The sequence below is a fragment of the Bos grunniens genome, chromosome 7, assembly GCF_055505025.1.
Source record: "Bos grunniens cultivar Pamir isolate PY7600 chromosome 7, Bosgru_T2T1.0, whole genome shotgun sequence".
NCBI lineage: Eukaryota > Metazoa > Chordata > Mammalia > Artiodactyla > Bovidae > Bos > Bos grunniens.
The window spans coordinates 75,526,615-75,542,116 of record NC_141171.1 but is presented as its reverse complement, the minus strand read 5'-3'; the positions used below and the strand labels follow the sequence as shown (position 1 = coordinate 75,542,116).

The window sequence follows — 15,502 nt, the reverse complement described above, 5'->3', positions numbered from 1 at the left end:
CAGGGTTGGCACCTTCTAGAGACTCTAAGCACAGCCTGCCTCCTGCCTCAACCCAGCTTCTGGTGGTCAGCTGGCACTCCTTGGCGCTCCTCAGTTTATAGCATTACTGAGCCCCAGTGTCTGCCTCCACTTTTACAGGGTTTTCTTCTCTTGTCCCTGCCTCCTCTGTGCCTGGGTATCTATGTGTCCTCTCCTCTTCTGAAGGGAATGGTCATTGGATTTCAGGTCCACTCTAATTTCAAGACGATTTCACTTCTAGATCCTTAACTAATTTTACCTGCAATTTCTAGGTCCTTTACTGATTATTTCCAAAGCCATCTTGAAGTCCTAGGTGGACCTGAATTTGGGGAGGATACTATTCACTCCATTGTACTCACCATACCTTAGCTATGGTCAACTATTTTGTTAAATAAAGATCTGACTCTGTCTGAGCCACCCTCTCTCATCTTCCTTATGATGCCAAGCCTGAAATTATATACAGATAACCTTCCCCAGGGGCCCCACTGTGGCATCATCTAACAAACAGCACTGCCATCAACATACGTCAGTGAAAGAATCCAAACTGACTAGGAATAAAATGGCCCATGTACAAGTTCGGACTTTTTCAGAAAATAGCTGGGAATCTTAAGTAAGTGATTTAACTTCTTAAGGTCTGTGTTATGAGGAAGATAAAATGAATGAATCATGATGCAATGATTCTAGCTCTTCCACTGAACAGCCATTTGACCATAGCCCAATTATCCAAATTCAGGTCCTTTATTTGTAAAACCAGAATAATGTAGTGCTGAGTTTAATCATAAAATAAAAATCCTGTATGTGAACAGGCCTACCATAGTAGATGCAGTGGCTAGTTAGATCTTCTATTTAGCCAGTACAATGGATTTTTATTTTTTATTTGAATTTAAACAACTTTAAACAGAGAGGGCATTCTCCAATTTGCCATAGACACCACTCTTCACTGTACCAACCTGGGTTTACCTGTCCTAGAAAGCCTTTGAATTTATACTACAATGTAGACATATAACAAATAGTCAATAAATGACAACAATATCAAAGGCTACCTATACCAATACTGATCATACAAAGCAATTGAGGAATTCATTACCTAGAGAGAGAGCCAATCCCATTCTTTAAAATAACTTCATTTTCTGGCAAATTCTTCCATCTATTATTTCTGTAAGTTTTATTTACTGACCTTAGTTTTCATTCCTAAAACAATATTAATCTACTCAACTGTCTTTCATTTACATCAACACATTTATTGTGACTTCCCAATACATGAGATCATTTCTATGACAGCATTCAAAGGCATAATTATAAATTATAATTAGTATACATCATGAACCATTCATCTCACTGCTGTCAAAAATTACCCAAGGAAATTTTCATACCATGAGATACTTCAAGCTTATAAACAATCAGCCCTCCTTTACTTTTCTACCTTTGTAAGATATGCTGCTGCTGCTGCTGCTGCTAAGTCACTTCAGTCATGTCTGACTCTGTGTGACCCCAGAGACGGCAGCCTACCAGGCTCCCCCGTCCCTGGGATTCTCCAGGCAAGAACACTGGAGTGGGTTGCCATTTCCTTCTCCAATGCATGAAAGTGAAAAGTGAAAGTGAAGTCACTCAGTTGTGTCCGACTCTTAGCGACCCCATGGACTGCAGCCCACCAGGCTCCTCTGTCCATGGTATTTTCCAGGCAAGAGTACTGGAGTGGGTGCCATTGCCTTCTCCGAAGATATCATGGGAAAACCCCAATTAATCACTCCGAATGTTTATAGACAAAACAAAAGAAATACACCTTTGAGCATATTTACCAAGGGCTCTCCTTCTTCTGGTGGCTCAGAGGTTAAAGCGTCTGCCTGGAATATGGGAGACCCGAGTTCGATCCCTGGGTCGGGAAGATCCCCTGGAGAAGGAAATGGCAACCCACTCCAGTACTCTTGCCTGGAGAATCCCATGGAGGGAGGAGCCTGGTAGGCTACAGTCCATGGGGTCGCAAAGAGTCAGACACAACTGAGTGACTTCACTCTCACTCTCTCACTCTCTCTTCTTCTTCTATTTTTCTTTGGCCCAAAGATCATAGAATAAGATTAATAAGCAATTTTCCTTCTTACAAAAACAGGAGATGGCAAGAGTAAACATCATTTTAGGAATCAGTGAACTAAAATGGACCAGAATGGGTGAATTTAATTCAGATGACCACTGTATCTACTCTTGTGGGCAAGAATCCCTTAGAAGAAATGGAGTAGACCTCGTAGTCAACACAAGGGTCCAAAATGCAGTATTTGGGTACAATCTCAAAAACTACAGAATTATCTGTTATTTCCAAGGCAAGCCATTCATATCACAGTAATACAAGTCTATGCCCCAACCACTAATGCCAGAGAAGCTGAAGTGAAACAGTTCTATGAAGATCTACAAGACCTTCTAGAACCAAAAAAAAAAAAACACCTCCCCTTTTCGCCATAGGGGACTGGAATACAAAAATAGGAAGTCAAGAGATACCTGAAGTAACAGACATTTTTGGCCTTGGAGTACAAAATAAAACAGGTCAAAGGCTAACAGAGTTTTGCCAAGAGAACGCACTGGTCATAGCAAACACCGTCTTCCAACAACACAAGAGAAGACTCTACACATGGACATCACCAGACGGTCAATACCAAAATCAGACTGATTATATTCTTGCAGCCAAAGATGGAGAAGCTCTATACAGTCAGCAAAAACAAGACCGGTAACTGACTGTGGCTCAGATCATGAACTCTTTATTGACAAATTCAGACTTAAATTGAATGAAGTAAGGAAAACCACTAGGCCATTCAGGTATGACCTAAATCAAATCCCTTACTATTATATAGTGGAAGTGACATAGATTCCAGGGATTAGATCTAATAGACAGAGTACCTGAAGAACTATAAATGGAGGTTCATGATACTGTACAGGAGGCAGTGATCAAAAGCATCCACAAGAAAAAGAAATGTAAAAAAGCAAAATGGCTGTCTGAGGAGGTCTTAAAAATAGCTGAGCAAAGAAGAGATGAGAAAGGCAAAGAAGGAAAGGAAAGATATACCCATCTGAATGCAGAGTTCCACAAAATAGCAAGGAGAGATAAGAAAGCCTTCCTCAGTGATCAGTGCAAAGAAATAGAGGAAAACAATAGAATGGGAAAGACTAGAGATCTCTTCAAGAAAATTAGAGATACCAAGGGAATATTTCATGCAAAAATGGGCACAATAAAGGATAGAAACAGTATGGACTTAACAGAAGCAGAAGATGTTAAGAAGAGGTGGCAAGAATACACAGAACAACAACACAAAAAGACCTTAATGACCAAGATAATCATGATGGTGTGATCACTCACCTAGAGCCTGACATCCTAGAGTGCAAAGTCAAGTGGGCCTTAAGGAGCATCACTATGAACAAAGCTAGTGAAGGTGACAGAATTCCAGCTGAGCTATTTCAAATCCTAAAAGATGATGCTGTTGAAGTGCTGCACTCAATATGCCACCAAATCTGGAAAACTCAGCAGTGACCACAGGACTACAAAAGGTCAGTTTTCATTCCAATCTGAAAGAAAGGCAATGCCAAAGAATGCTCAAACTACCGCTCAGTTGTACTCATCTCACACACTAACAAAGTAATGCTCAAAATTCTCCAAGCCAGGTTTCAACAGTACATGAACTGAGACATTCCAGATACTCAAGCTGGATTTAAAAAGGCAGAGGAATCAGAGATCAAACTGCCAACATCCGCTGGATCATAGATAAAGCAAGAGAGTTCCAGAAAAACATCTACTTCTGCTTTATTGACTATGCCAAAACCTTTGACTGTGTGGATCACAACAAACTGTGGAAAATTCTTTAAGAGATGGGAATACCAGATCACCTTACCTGCCTCCTGAGAAACCTCAATACAGGTCAAGGTGCAACAGTTAGAACTGGATGTGGAACAACAGAAATTGGGAAAGGAGTATGTCAAGGCTGTATATTGTCATCCTGCTTATTTAACTTCTATGCAGAGTACATCATGGGCAATGCTGGCTGGATGAAGCACAAGTTGGAATCAAGATTTCTGGGACAAATATCAATATCAATAACCTCCGATATGCAAATGATGCCACCCTTATAGCAGAAAGCAGAGAGGAACTAAAAAGCCTCATGATGAAAGTTGAAGAGGAGAGTGAAAAAGTTGGCTAAAACTCAACTTTCAAAAAACTAAGATCATGGCATCCAGTCCCATCACTTTATGTCAAATAGATGGGGAAACAATGGAAATGGTGACAGACTTTATTTATTGGGCTCCGAAATCACTGCAGATGGTGACTACAGCCATGCAATTAAAAGATGCTTGCTCCTTGGAAGAAAAGCTATGACTAACCTAGTAGTATTAGTCACTCAGTCATGTGTGACTCTTTGTGACCCCATGGACTGTAGCCTGCCAGGCTTCCCTGTCCATGGATTCTCCAGGCAAGAATCCTGGAGTGGGTTGCCATTTCATTCTCCAGACCAACCTAGACAGCATACTAAAAACCAGAGACATCACTTTTCCAGGAAAGGTCCATGTGGTCAAACGCTATGGTTTTTCCAGTAGTCATGTATGGATGTGCGAGTTGGACCATAAAGAAGACTGAACACCAAAGAACTGATGCTTTTGAACTGTGATGTTGGAGAAGGCTCTTGAGAGTCCCTTGGACTGCAAGAAGATCCAACCCATCCATCCTAAAGGAGATCAGTCCTGAATATTTATTAGAAGGACTGATGCTGGAGCTAACGCTCCAATACTTTGGACACCTGATACAAAGAGCTGACTCATTAGAAAAGACCCTGATGCTGGGAAAGATTGAAGGTAGGAGGAGAAGGGGATGACAGAGGATGAGATGGTTGTATGGCATCACTGGCTCAATGGACATGAGTTTGAGAAAGCTCTGGGAGATGGTGAATGACAGGGAAGCCTGGAGTGCTGCAGTCCATGGAGTCATGGAAAGTATTGGACACAACTGAGTGACTGAACAACAAAAATAATATTTAAAGCAATCTTAACCTTCAGATTTAGCAATTGGTTGTGGTTAGCTTCCCCCCATCCTTCACCGCTGAGCCTCTTTTCCAGTTCCAAGAACCCTACAGAAAAACTTGACTGTTTTTGGATGTACATTGAATATGCTAGCTTGAAATTATTGACCAGGGTCATATGTCAGGACTCTGGAGAATTTGATAGCAACTCTGAATCAGCCCTGATATTCCTGGTATTTAGAAAGAATGAGAAAAAAATACTGATCACCTTATACAGCAACTTCTCTTGCACAGGCTGTAATTGCCAAGTAACCAGATGTCAATATAATCAGCTTTTTGCAATGGCTATAGGAATTCTATAGGATCTGGAATGCTGAGATACTTACTTATCTTGCTTATAGCAAAATAAACTTCTGTCACCAAGACCTTGACATTTAGGCCCTGTAGGAACTAATTCTCTTTAAAGCTATAGCAATCTGAAGTGCCCCAAACATTAACTACTAGGAAGGGGAAAGACAAAATTGTTACTGTCAGTAATTCCCAAAGTAAATCATACCACCATTTCCTTTTTAATCCTCTCTTCTAACCCAATGCTAAACTTACCCAAATAATAATTATTTGGTTAAGGAAATGGCTGCATTTAAATCCTTTAAAGCAAAAGTCTTTGAAGTTAGGAGCTTCCTAACTGGTGGCTCAGATGCTAAAGCGTCTGCCTGCAATGTGGGAGACCCAGGTTTAATCCCTGGGTCAGGAAGATCCCCTGGAGAAGGAAATGGCAACCCATTCCAGTACTCTTGCCTGGAAAGTCCCATGGATAGAGGAACCTGGTAGGCTACAGTCCATGGGGTCACAAAAGAGTCGGACATGACAGAGCGACTTCACTTTTCCTTTCACTTTCCTTTGAAGCTAGGGTACACTAACATATCAATTACAAATTAAGAATATATTTTCTGGTATGCCAAAGGGCTTTTAATTAATTTTTCAGAAAACAACACATAAGCTACACATATATTGTATATAAATTCAGCAAAGCAGTGGGAAAAGAATAAAAGAATCACTCATAATCAATCTTGACCAGAGATGAGAGGTGACAAAATTTTGGATTTTGCATAGTACATTTCAGACAACCAGACTTACTATTAATATGTTGAAAATAATATGACTATCAACCTCATGTGGCATGACTACAGTTCTATGCAAAGCAGCATTTTCAACAACTGTTCTATCCAACTGGGCACTGCCATCAGGTCAGCCTGAAGAATTTCTCCTGTACTCCTACACTATACTCTCAAAACTTCCTGAATCACACTTTCATTATCCTCATATATTTAGAATGATTAATAAAATTAGCCTACCAAATAATCACATTAGCTGCAGTAACTAAATCCATATAACTCAGATTTAAAATTTCTCATGTTTAAAAAGTTCAGTTCAATAATGTAAATTTGGTCCAACTTAAAAATGCCTGATACTCAATACACTTACCTCATTTTTTAGAACAAGAGATCTTTATTAGGCAAATATAATCAAATACAGTTTATGATATTTTAAAAACACTAAAACAATAAATGCATAGTCCTAGTAGCACTTCTCAAAGAAGAAAAAGATATATTTAAGCAAAATTATTCCTTGCTTCCAGTGTGCTGATGAGCAGTGAAAATGCCAGAGTGAAATTAAAAGATTACAACAAAAGACAAAAAAACTGGCTAACTGTAATTAAGAAGTTATAGGTTTTTAGAAAAGTATGTATGCATCTTACAGTTCAAAACTTTCAGTCTTTAATTTAAAGAGAAGATGAATCAACCCTAAAATGGCATTAAATAGCATTTAATAAATATCAACATTGGATAAGAGAGAGTAGAATAGTCAAGGGCCCAAGTAGCAAGGGAGCAGGCAAGGACTGGGAAAAAGCGGATCAAAGGTGAAAGATGGAGAGTCTCCTATAATGGTATGAAGACTGTCATACTCAAAAGGAGTTGAAAATTTATGTCCTCACAAAAAAGCTGCATACAAATGTTTATGGTTGCTTTATTCAAAACTTGGAAGCAACCAATATGTCTTTCAACAGATGAACAGATAAACTATTGAACATCCAGACCACAGACTATTACTCTGCTAAAAAGAAATGAGGCACCAAGCAGTGGAAAGACATGGGGAACCTTATTAAATCCATATTACTTGGTGAAAGAAGCCAGTCTACAAAAACTATATACTGTATGATTCCAACCACATGACATTCTGGAAAAGGCAAAACTATGGAGACTGTTTTTTAAAAAAACTGGTTGTGGTGGTTGCCAACGGTTAGGGGACAGAAGGCTGAATATGCAAGAGACACAGAAGGTTTTTAAGGTGGTGAAACAATTTTTAGGAATACTGTAATGGTGGATATATGCTATTATACATTTAAACCCATAAAATTTGTAGGGACACATACTTAGAGAATATATGGATATCAAAAGAAAAGGAGAGGGCAGATGGGAAGAATTGGGAGATTCAGACTGCCACATATACTCGACTGATACTGTGTGCAAAATAGACAATTAATGAGGACATATTGTATAGCATAGGGAACTCTACTTAATGCACTCTGGAGACCTGAATGGGAAGGGAACCCTAAAGGGAGGGGACATATGTACACGTATGGCTGATTCATTTTGCTGTGTAGCAGAAACTAACACAACATTGTAAAGCAACTATCCACCATTAAAAGTTAATTTAAAAAATTAAATAAACCTATAGAATTTGCAACACCAGAGCAAATCCTAATATAAACTGTGGATTCTGGATGATAAGGATGTGTCAATGTAATTCAATTTTAAAACATGTACCACTCTGGTGGGAGATGTTAATAACAAGGAGAGGAGGTTACACATATATGGGGGCAGGGGGAACATGGGCAATCTCATTGCTTTCCTCTCAATTTTGTTGTGAATCTTAACAGTTTTTTAAAAGTCAATTCAATAAGAAATGAAAGCTAAATGAAGACTTTTTCATACAATAGTTGAAAGAAATCACCAGCCTATCTGCACTACAAGAAATGTTAAAGAAAATCCATCAGGCAGAAATAATACCAGTTGGAAATATAAATCTAAACAAACAAATGACAAATATAAGAAATGGTAGTTATCTGGATAAATATGTAATCTCTATTATTTAAATTAAACACTAATTGCCTGAACAAAACTAATAAAGACACACTATGATATGTATGGGCTTCCTAAGCATGGTGGCACAGACCGTAAAGAATCTTGCCTGCAGGAACCTGGGTCTGATCCCTGGGTTGGGAAGATGCCCTGGAGAATGGAATGGCAACCCACTCCAGTATTCTTGCCTGGAGAATTCCATGGACAGAGGAACCTGGCGGGCTACAGTCCATGGGGTCACCAAGAGCTGGACACACACACACACATATACAATGTGTGAGTGAGTAACACACACACGTATACAATGTTTATAACATACTTTAAGACAAAAAATATCACAAAGGCTAGGAGTCAAAAATGGAAGTATACTATTGTAAGTTTCCTATATTACTTGTGAAGTGACATATCACTTTTGGGCAACTGTGATGAGTCAAATATGGATGCCATGAGACCTAAAGCAACCACTAAAATAACAAAGTAAAAAATTATAGCTAATATGTCAACACACAGACAACAGGCCAATCTTATCACATGGATCACAGCCTTGTCTAACTCACAATAAACTGTGAAAAATTCTGAAAGAGATGGGAATACCAGACCACCTGATCTGCCTCTTGAGAAACCTGTATGCAGGTCAGGAAGCAACAGTTAGAACTGGACATGGAACAGACTAGTTCCAAATAGGAAAAGGAGTACATCAGGGCTGTATATTGTCACCTTGTTTATTTAACTTATATGCAGAGTACATCATGAGAAACACTGGGCTGGAAGAAGCACAAGCTGGAATCAAGATTGCCGGGAGAAATATCAATAACCTCAGATATGCAGATGACACCACCCTTATGGCAAAAAGTGAAGAACTAAAGAGCCTCTTGACAAAAGTGAAAGTGGAGAGTGAAAAAGCTGGCTTAAAGCTCAACATTCAGAAAACTAAGATCATGGCATCCGGTCCCATCACTTCATGGGAAATAGATGGGGAAACAGTGGAAACAGTGTCAGACTTTATTTTTCTGGGCTCCAAAATCACTGCAGATGGTGACTGCAGCCATGAAATTAAAAGACGCTTACTGCTTGGAAGAAAAGTTATGACCAACCTAGATAGCATATTCAAAAGCAGAGACATTACTTTGCCAACAAAGGTTCGTCTAGTCAAGGCTATGGTTTTTCCAGTGGTCATGTATGGATGTGAGAGTTGGACTGTGAAGAAAGCTGAGCGCCAAAGAATTGATGCTTTTGAACTGTGGTGTTGGAGAAAACTCTTGAGAGTCCCTTGGACCTCAAGGAGATCCAACCAGTCCATCCTAAGAGTTGACTCATTTGAAAAGACCCTGATGCTGGGAAAGATTGATGGCAGGAGGAAAAGGGGACAACAGAGGATAAGAGGATTGGATGGCATCACCGACTCAGTGGACATGAGTTTGTCCAATGCACAGGGAGGCCTGGCATGCTGTGGTTCATGGGGTCGCAAAGAGTCGGACACGACTGAGTGACTGAACTGAACTGAATATGTCAACAAAGGCGACAAGAGGGAGTCATAAATACTACCAAGAAATTCCCTGGTGGTCCAGTGGTTAGGACTTGGAACTTTCACTACCATGGGCCTGGGTTCAATCCCTGGTCAGGGAACCAAAATCCTGCAAGCCATGTGGCATGTCAAAAAATAATCAAGTAATTTAAAAATAAAAATAAATGTAAGATGTATAAAAATAAGTAAGTAGATAAGTAAATAAATACTAATACTTATTACAAAAGAAGGCAGGGAAAATGGAGAAAAGGCAAGAAAGAAAACTATTAGTGTTAGTCATTCAGTCGTGTCCAACTCTGCAACCCCATAGACTATAGCCCACCAGGTTCCTCTGTCCATGGGATTCGCCAGGCAAGAATACTAGAGTGGATATCCATTCCCTTCTCCAGGGGATCTTCCCAAGCAAATGATCAAACCTGGGCCTCCTGCATTACAGGCAGATTCTTTACCATCTGAGCCATGAGGGAAGCCCCGATAGTCTAAAAGCAGTGATTATATATATATATATATATATATACACACATACATATATACACACACACACACACACACACACACATACCATAGCTGTGTGTGTGTGCTCAGTCCTGTCCAACTGTTTGAAGCCCCATGGACTGTAGCCTGCCAGGATCCTCTGCCCATGGACTTCCCCACACAATACTGGAGAGAGTTGCCATTTCCTACTTAAGAGGATCTTCCCAAGCCAGGGGTTGAACCTGCATCTCCTGCATCTGCTACATTGGCAAGGAGGATTCTTTACCACTAGTGCATCTGGGAAGCCCATATACCATGGTAATACTAACCAAAAAAAAAAGGGGGGAGGAGGTGATGGTATAACACTCCATTCCTTTTCTCTCTCCCCTTCAATCTATACCCAGTCAAACATCTGTAACATGATAAAGATTCCTCTGCCCAAGAACACTGGAGAGTTCCACAGATGTCTACATCTGAAGATCGGTGGATTGGAAACACAGAGGAATCAGAAAGCGAGAACAGCAGAGGTAATGCCTAGGATGGCACCCCTCCCCAACACAATGATCCCAGAAAACCTTGTGGCACCAGAGAACCCAGGAGGCAGGAGACAACCCCAGTCTCCTGGCTGCAGAGGCACCCTCCACTGCTGAGAACGGGGCAGGAGTGGCAGGGGGGCCTCTGACTCCATTCCTCTAGCAGCAAATACACATGTGACTCCAGCCCCTATACCCAAGAGGTGGTGCCCATGAACCTGACAAACCTGGATACAGTGCAGGCGCCGTTAGGCTCAATCTCTGCCCCTCCCTCCTGCAGTAGCAGGGCCCATGACCTCGGCTATTCCTGAGGCAGCAAAGCGCCCCCCATCTAGGTGCCCCAGGAAGCAACACCAACAACAGTACCAGCACTGGCTACAGCAAAGCAGAGCAAGCCCAGAGGTACAAGCAGCAAAAGTAGGGCAAAGGGCAAGAACTCTGGCAGAGGCAGTGGAGGGTGAAAAGTACAGGACGAACCCTCAAGTACAACCACAGACAACTCAGGTAGAAATACCAAAAACTTGTGCGATAGCACCACCTACTGAAAAACAAAAGTACAAAAGTGAAAGTGTGAGTCGCTCAGTCTTGTCCGACTCTTTATGACCCCGCACACTGTAGCCCACCAGGCTCCTCTGTTCATGGAATTCTCCAGGCAAGAATACTGAAGATCTGCAGGGGATCTTCCCAATACAGGGATCAAACCCAAGTCTCCTGCATTGCAGACAGATTCCTTACCATCTGAGCCACCAGGGAAACCCTAAAAACAAAAGAAAGATCTCTAATTACTAACCTGTTGAATTTTTAGAATTGTTAGGGAGTTAGAATAGGAAACAGGAGTCCAAAATGGTGGTGGCTAAAAGACAAGGAAGGGAAAAGCCCACAAAAATAGAACGAAGGAAGGTCCGAGGACCGGAGTGAGAACCTCAGGTAGAACAAACAGCAGTCCTGGCTAGCCCAATTTACAAAGGGCAGGCCCGGGGCAGCAGGGAAGGAGGATAAAAAATGTACAAAAAGAGGAGCCAAAGGGCCGGGGCTCTTGGTTCTCTTTGCATCTTTGGGTCGGCATGCCCTCATGCCTCGAGGATGTATTTTCTTGCTGTTTTCTAAATAAAACTGAGCTGTAACACGGAGCTGTAACACTGATCTGTCTAAGAGCTATAACACAGTCTGTCCAAGAGCTGTGACATGCCAAGGGCTTTAATGTCCGTCGCTTCAAATTTTTGTCGAGACAAGACAGAACCAAGGAGATTACACTTGCCTGACAGAATCAAGTAAAAAAAGTTTTACCTAAAGAAGCAAAGAATTTGCTTCTTCGAATGCATCAGCCAAAGAACAACTCATAAAGCACCAGGAAAAACCAGCATAACATTGTATCACAAAAAGAGTATGACCATTCTCCAGAAACCAAAAGTCATGGACTTGAGTAATCTAGTAAAGAATTCAAAACAGCTGTCATGTAGAAACGCACAAGCTACCAAAAAAAAGAAAAAAAAAAAAAACGACACAGAAAGGCAGTTCAAAGAGCTCAGGGATAAAATTAATAAACAAAAAAAAATACTCTACAAAAGATTTAAATCTAAAAGAGAACTAATAGACATTCAGGAGCTGAAGGATATGATAAATGAGACAAAGAACACACGAGAGCATACTGGAAACAGAGCAGACCATCTCGAAGAGAGAATTAGCACCTTGAAGATAGAAATCTAAAAATGACACTGGTAGAAGAGGAGAGAGAATTAAGATCTAAAATAATTGAGGAAATCCTGAGAACTGTGAAACTCTTTTAGGAAGGGCAACCTAAGGATAATGGGTATCCTAGAAGGAGAAAAGGGAGAAGGGAGTAGAGAGTTTACCTGAGGAAATAATAGCTGAGAACTTTCCAAACCTGGGGGAAGGAACTGCATTTACAAGTCAATGAAGCTAAGAGGAAAACCTACATAAGAAATCTCAATGCAAAAAGGCCTTTTCCAAAACATATTATAATGAAAACTGCCAAAATTCAATGACAAAGACAGAATCTTAAAGGCAGCCACAGAAAAAAGGAAGATAACATACAAAGTAACCCCCATTACACTATCAGCAGATTTCTCAATAGAAACTCTGTATAGGCCACTATGCAGTGGAATAACATTCTCCAAATACAGGCAACTGAAGATCAGAGGCTACAGGCAAAAAAAGGACTATTTTATCTAGGAAAATGTTTTATACAAACCCACGGTAACCACAAAACATAAATCTAGACCAGAGACACATTTTGAAAAAGCAAGTTGGGAAACACACCTCATAGAAAACCACCAAACCAAAATGGCAAACAGAAACACCAGGAAAAAGAAACAAAGAGATACAGAACAGACAACAAAAGATAAAACAGCAGTATTAAGTCTTCATTTATCAATAATCATTTACATTTAGTAAATGAATAGAATTCACCAATCAAAAGACAGTGTAACTGGGCAGATAAAAAGACTCACCTCAGTTCTTAAGACAAACATAGGCTCAAAGAGATAGAAGACAATTCTCTAAGCTATCAGTAGCCAAAAGCAAAAAAAATGTAGCCATATTCATATCAGAGAAAATACTTCAAGCCAAAAAAGGTAACAAGAGATAAAGATGGACAGTGTACAATAACTAAACATAATTTATCAAGAAGACATAACAAGGATTAATATATATACCTAATATACACAGAACTATTATGAAGAGACATAAAGGGAAAAATTGACAGCAAAGTAATAGTAGGGCACTGTAACACTACACTTAGATAAATGGATGGCTCATCTAGAAAGAAAGTCAACAAGGTTAAGAGCAGACTTAAATGAAACAGTAGATCACATAGGTTTGATAACATATACACAACATCCATCCAAATGCAGCAGAATGCACACTTTTCTCAAGTGCCCATGGAACTTTGTCAAGGATAGACCAAATGCTGGGATTCAAGTCTCATTAAAGTTAAGAAGATTTAAATCATATCAAGTGTCTTTTCAACCACAATGGTATGAAACTGGAAATCTACTGTAAGACGAAAGCCGGGAAAAAATGACAATATGTGGAGACTGAATAAGCTATTGAAAAACTATTGAGTCAACAAAAAAAGTTAAGAGAGAAAGAGAAAAAATATCTGAAGATAAATGAAAAGGAAAAAATCCAAAATCTGTGGGATACAGCACAAAGAGCACTAACAGGGAAGTTCATAGCAATATATGTCTATCTGAAGCTCAAATAATCTATCCATACGTCTAAAATAACTAGAAAATGAAGAACAAATGAAGCTCAAAGTTAGAAGAAAGGAAATAACAAAATCAGAGCAGAAGTAAATTAAATAGACTGAAAAGATAATAGAAAAGATCAATAAAAATAAGAGCTCATTCTTTGAAAACAGACAAAATTAACACACCTTTAGGCTGCCTCACTAAAAAAAAAAAAAAAAAAGATCAGATAAAATCAGAAATGAAAGAGACAAAATTAAAATGGATAATACAGAACTATAAAGGATAGGACGGCCTATATGAGAATACTATGAATAACTATACACCAACAAACTGGACAACATAGAAGAAATGGGTAAATTCTGAGAATCATACAAATGTCCAAGACTGAATCAAGATGAAAGAGAAAAGTCAATACACCAATAAGAAAACTGAAACAGTAATCAAAAAGCCTCTGAAAATAACGAAAGTCCAGGACCAGACAGCTTCACAGGTGAACTCTATCAAATATTCAAAGATATAATACCTACCTTTAAACTCTCCCCCAAAAAACTGAAAGAAACAGCTGTTAACTCATTTAGAAGGCCAACATTACCCTAATACTAAAACACACAAAGATAACACAAAAATAGAAAATTACAGGACAGTGTCACTGATAAACATAGATGGGAAAATCCTCCACAAAAGATTAACAAACCAAACAACAAGGAGGCACTAGTGGTGGAGAATCTGCCCGATAGTGCACAAGACTCGGGTTCGATCTCTGGGTTGAGTGGAGAATCTGCCTGACAGTGCACGAGACTCGGGTTCAGTCTCTGGGTTGAGTGGAGAATCTGCCTGGCAGTGCACGAGACTCGGGTTCAATCTCTGGGTTGAGAAGGTTCCCTGGGGGAGGAAATGGCAGCCCACCCCAGTATTCTTGCCTGGAGAATCCCTCGGATAGAGGAGCCTGGCAGGCTACAGTCCATGGGGCTGCAAAGAGTCGGACATGACTGAACGCACACACACAACAGGATCAAGTAGGATTTATTATAGGATGCAGGGATGGTTCGACATTCACAAATCATCAACACAAAGCACCACATTAACAAAGTGCAAGGTGAAGGATAAAAACTGGATCAACATCTCAATAGATGCAGAAAAAGCATTTGACAAGATTCAACATCTATTTATCACAAAACCTCTCAAAGTGCACATAAAATAAATCAACATAATAAAAGCCATATATGACAAACCCACACTGAACATCACACTCAATGGTGAAAACCTGAAAGCGAGCCCTATAAGATCAGGGATACCACTGTCACCACTGGAAGCTCCAGTTAGAACAAAAGGAGAGAAGCAAGAAGTAAAACCATTACTATTTATAGACGACATGATTTTATTTATATTTAAAAACCCTAAAGGCCCTACCAATATACTATTGGAAATAATAAAGAAAGTTTCAAGGTACAAAAAATACACAAAAATTTTGTATATTTTTCAATACAAAAATTTGTTGCATTTTTATATGCTAACAATGAGCTAGCAGAAGGAAAAATTATGAAAATAATCCTATTTACAATTGCAACAAAAAGAATAAAATACCTAGAAATAAATTTAACCAAGG

The 15,502-nt window shown here is 39.6% G+C and overlaps 1 long non-coding RNA gene and 1 other non-coding gene across 13 annotated transcripts in view; one reads left to right on the top strand and one right to left on the bottom strand.

Moving 5' to 3' along the window:
- LOC147369845 (uncharacterized) overlaps window positions 1–15,502 on the bottom strand; it is a 460,342-nt gene that overhangs the window by 342,892 nt on the left and 101,948 nt on the right. The window lies entirely within an intron of this gene.
- TRNAE-UUC (transfer RNA glutamic acid (anticodon UUC)) lies at window positions 9,706–9,778 on the top strand. Its single transcript has one exon. It is a non-coding gene; the product is annotated as a tRNA-Glu (tRNA).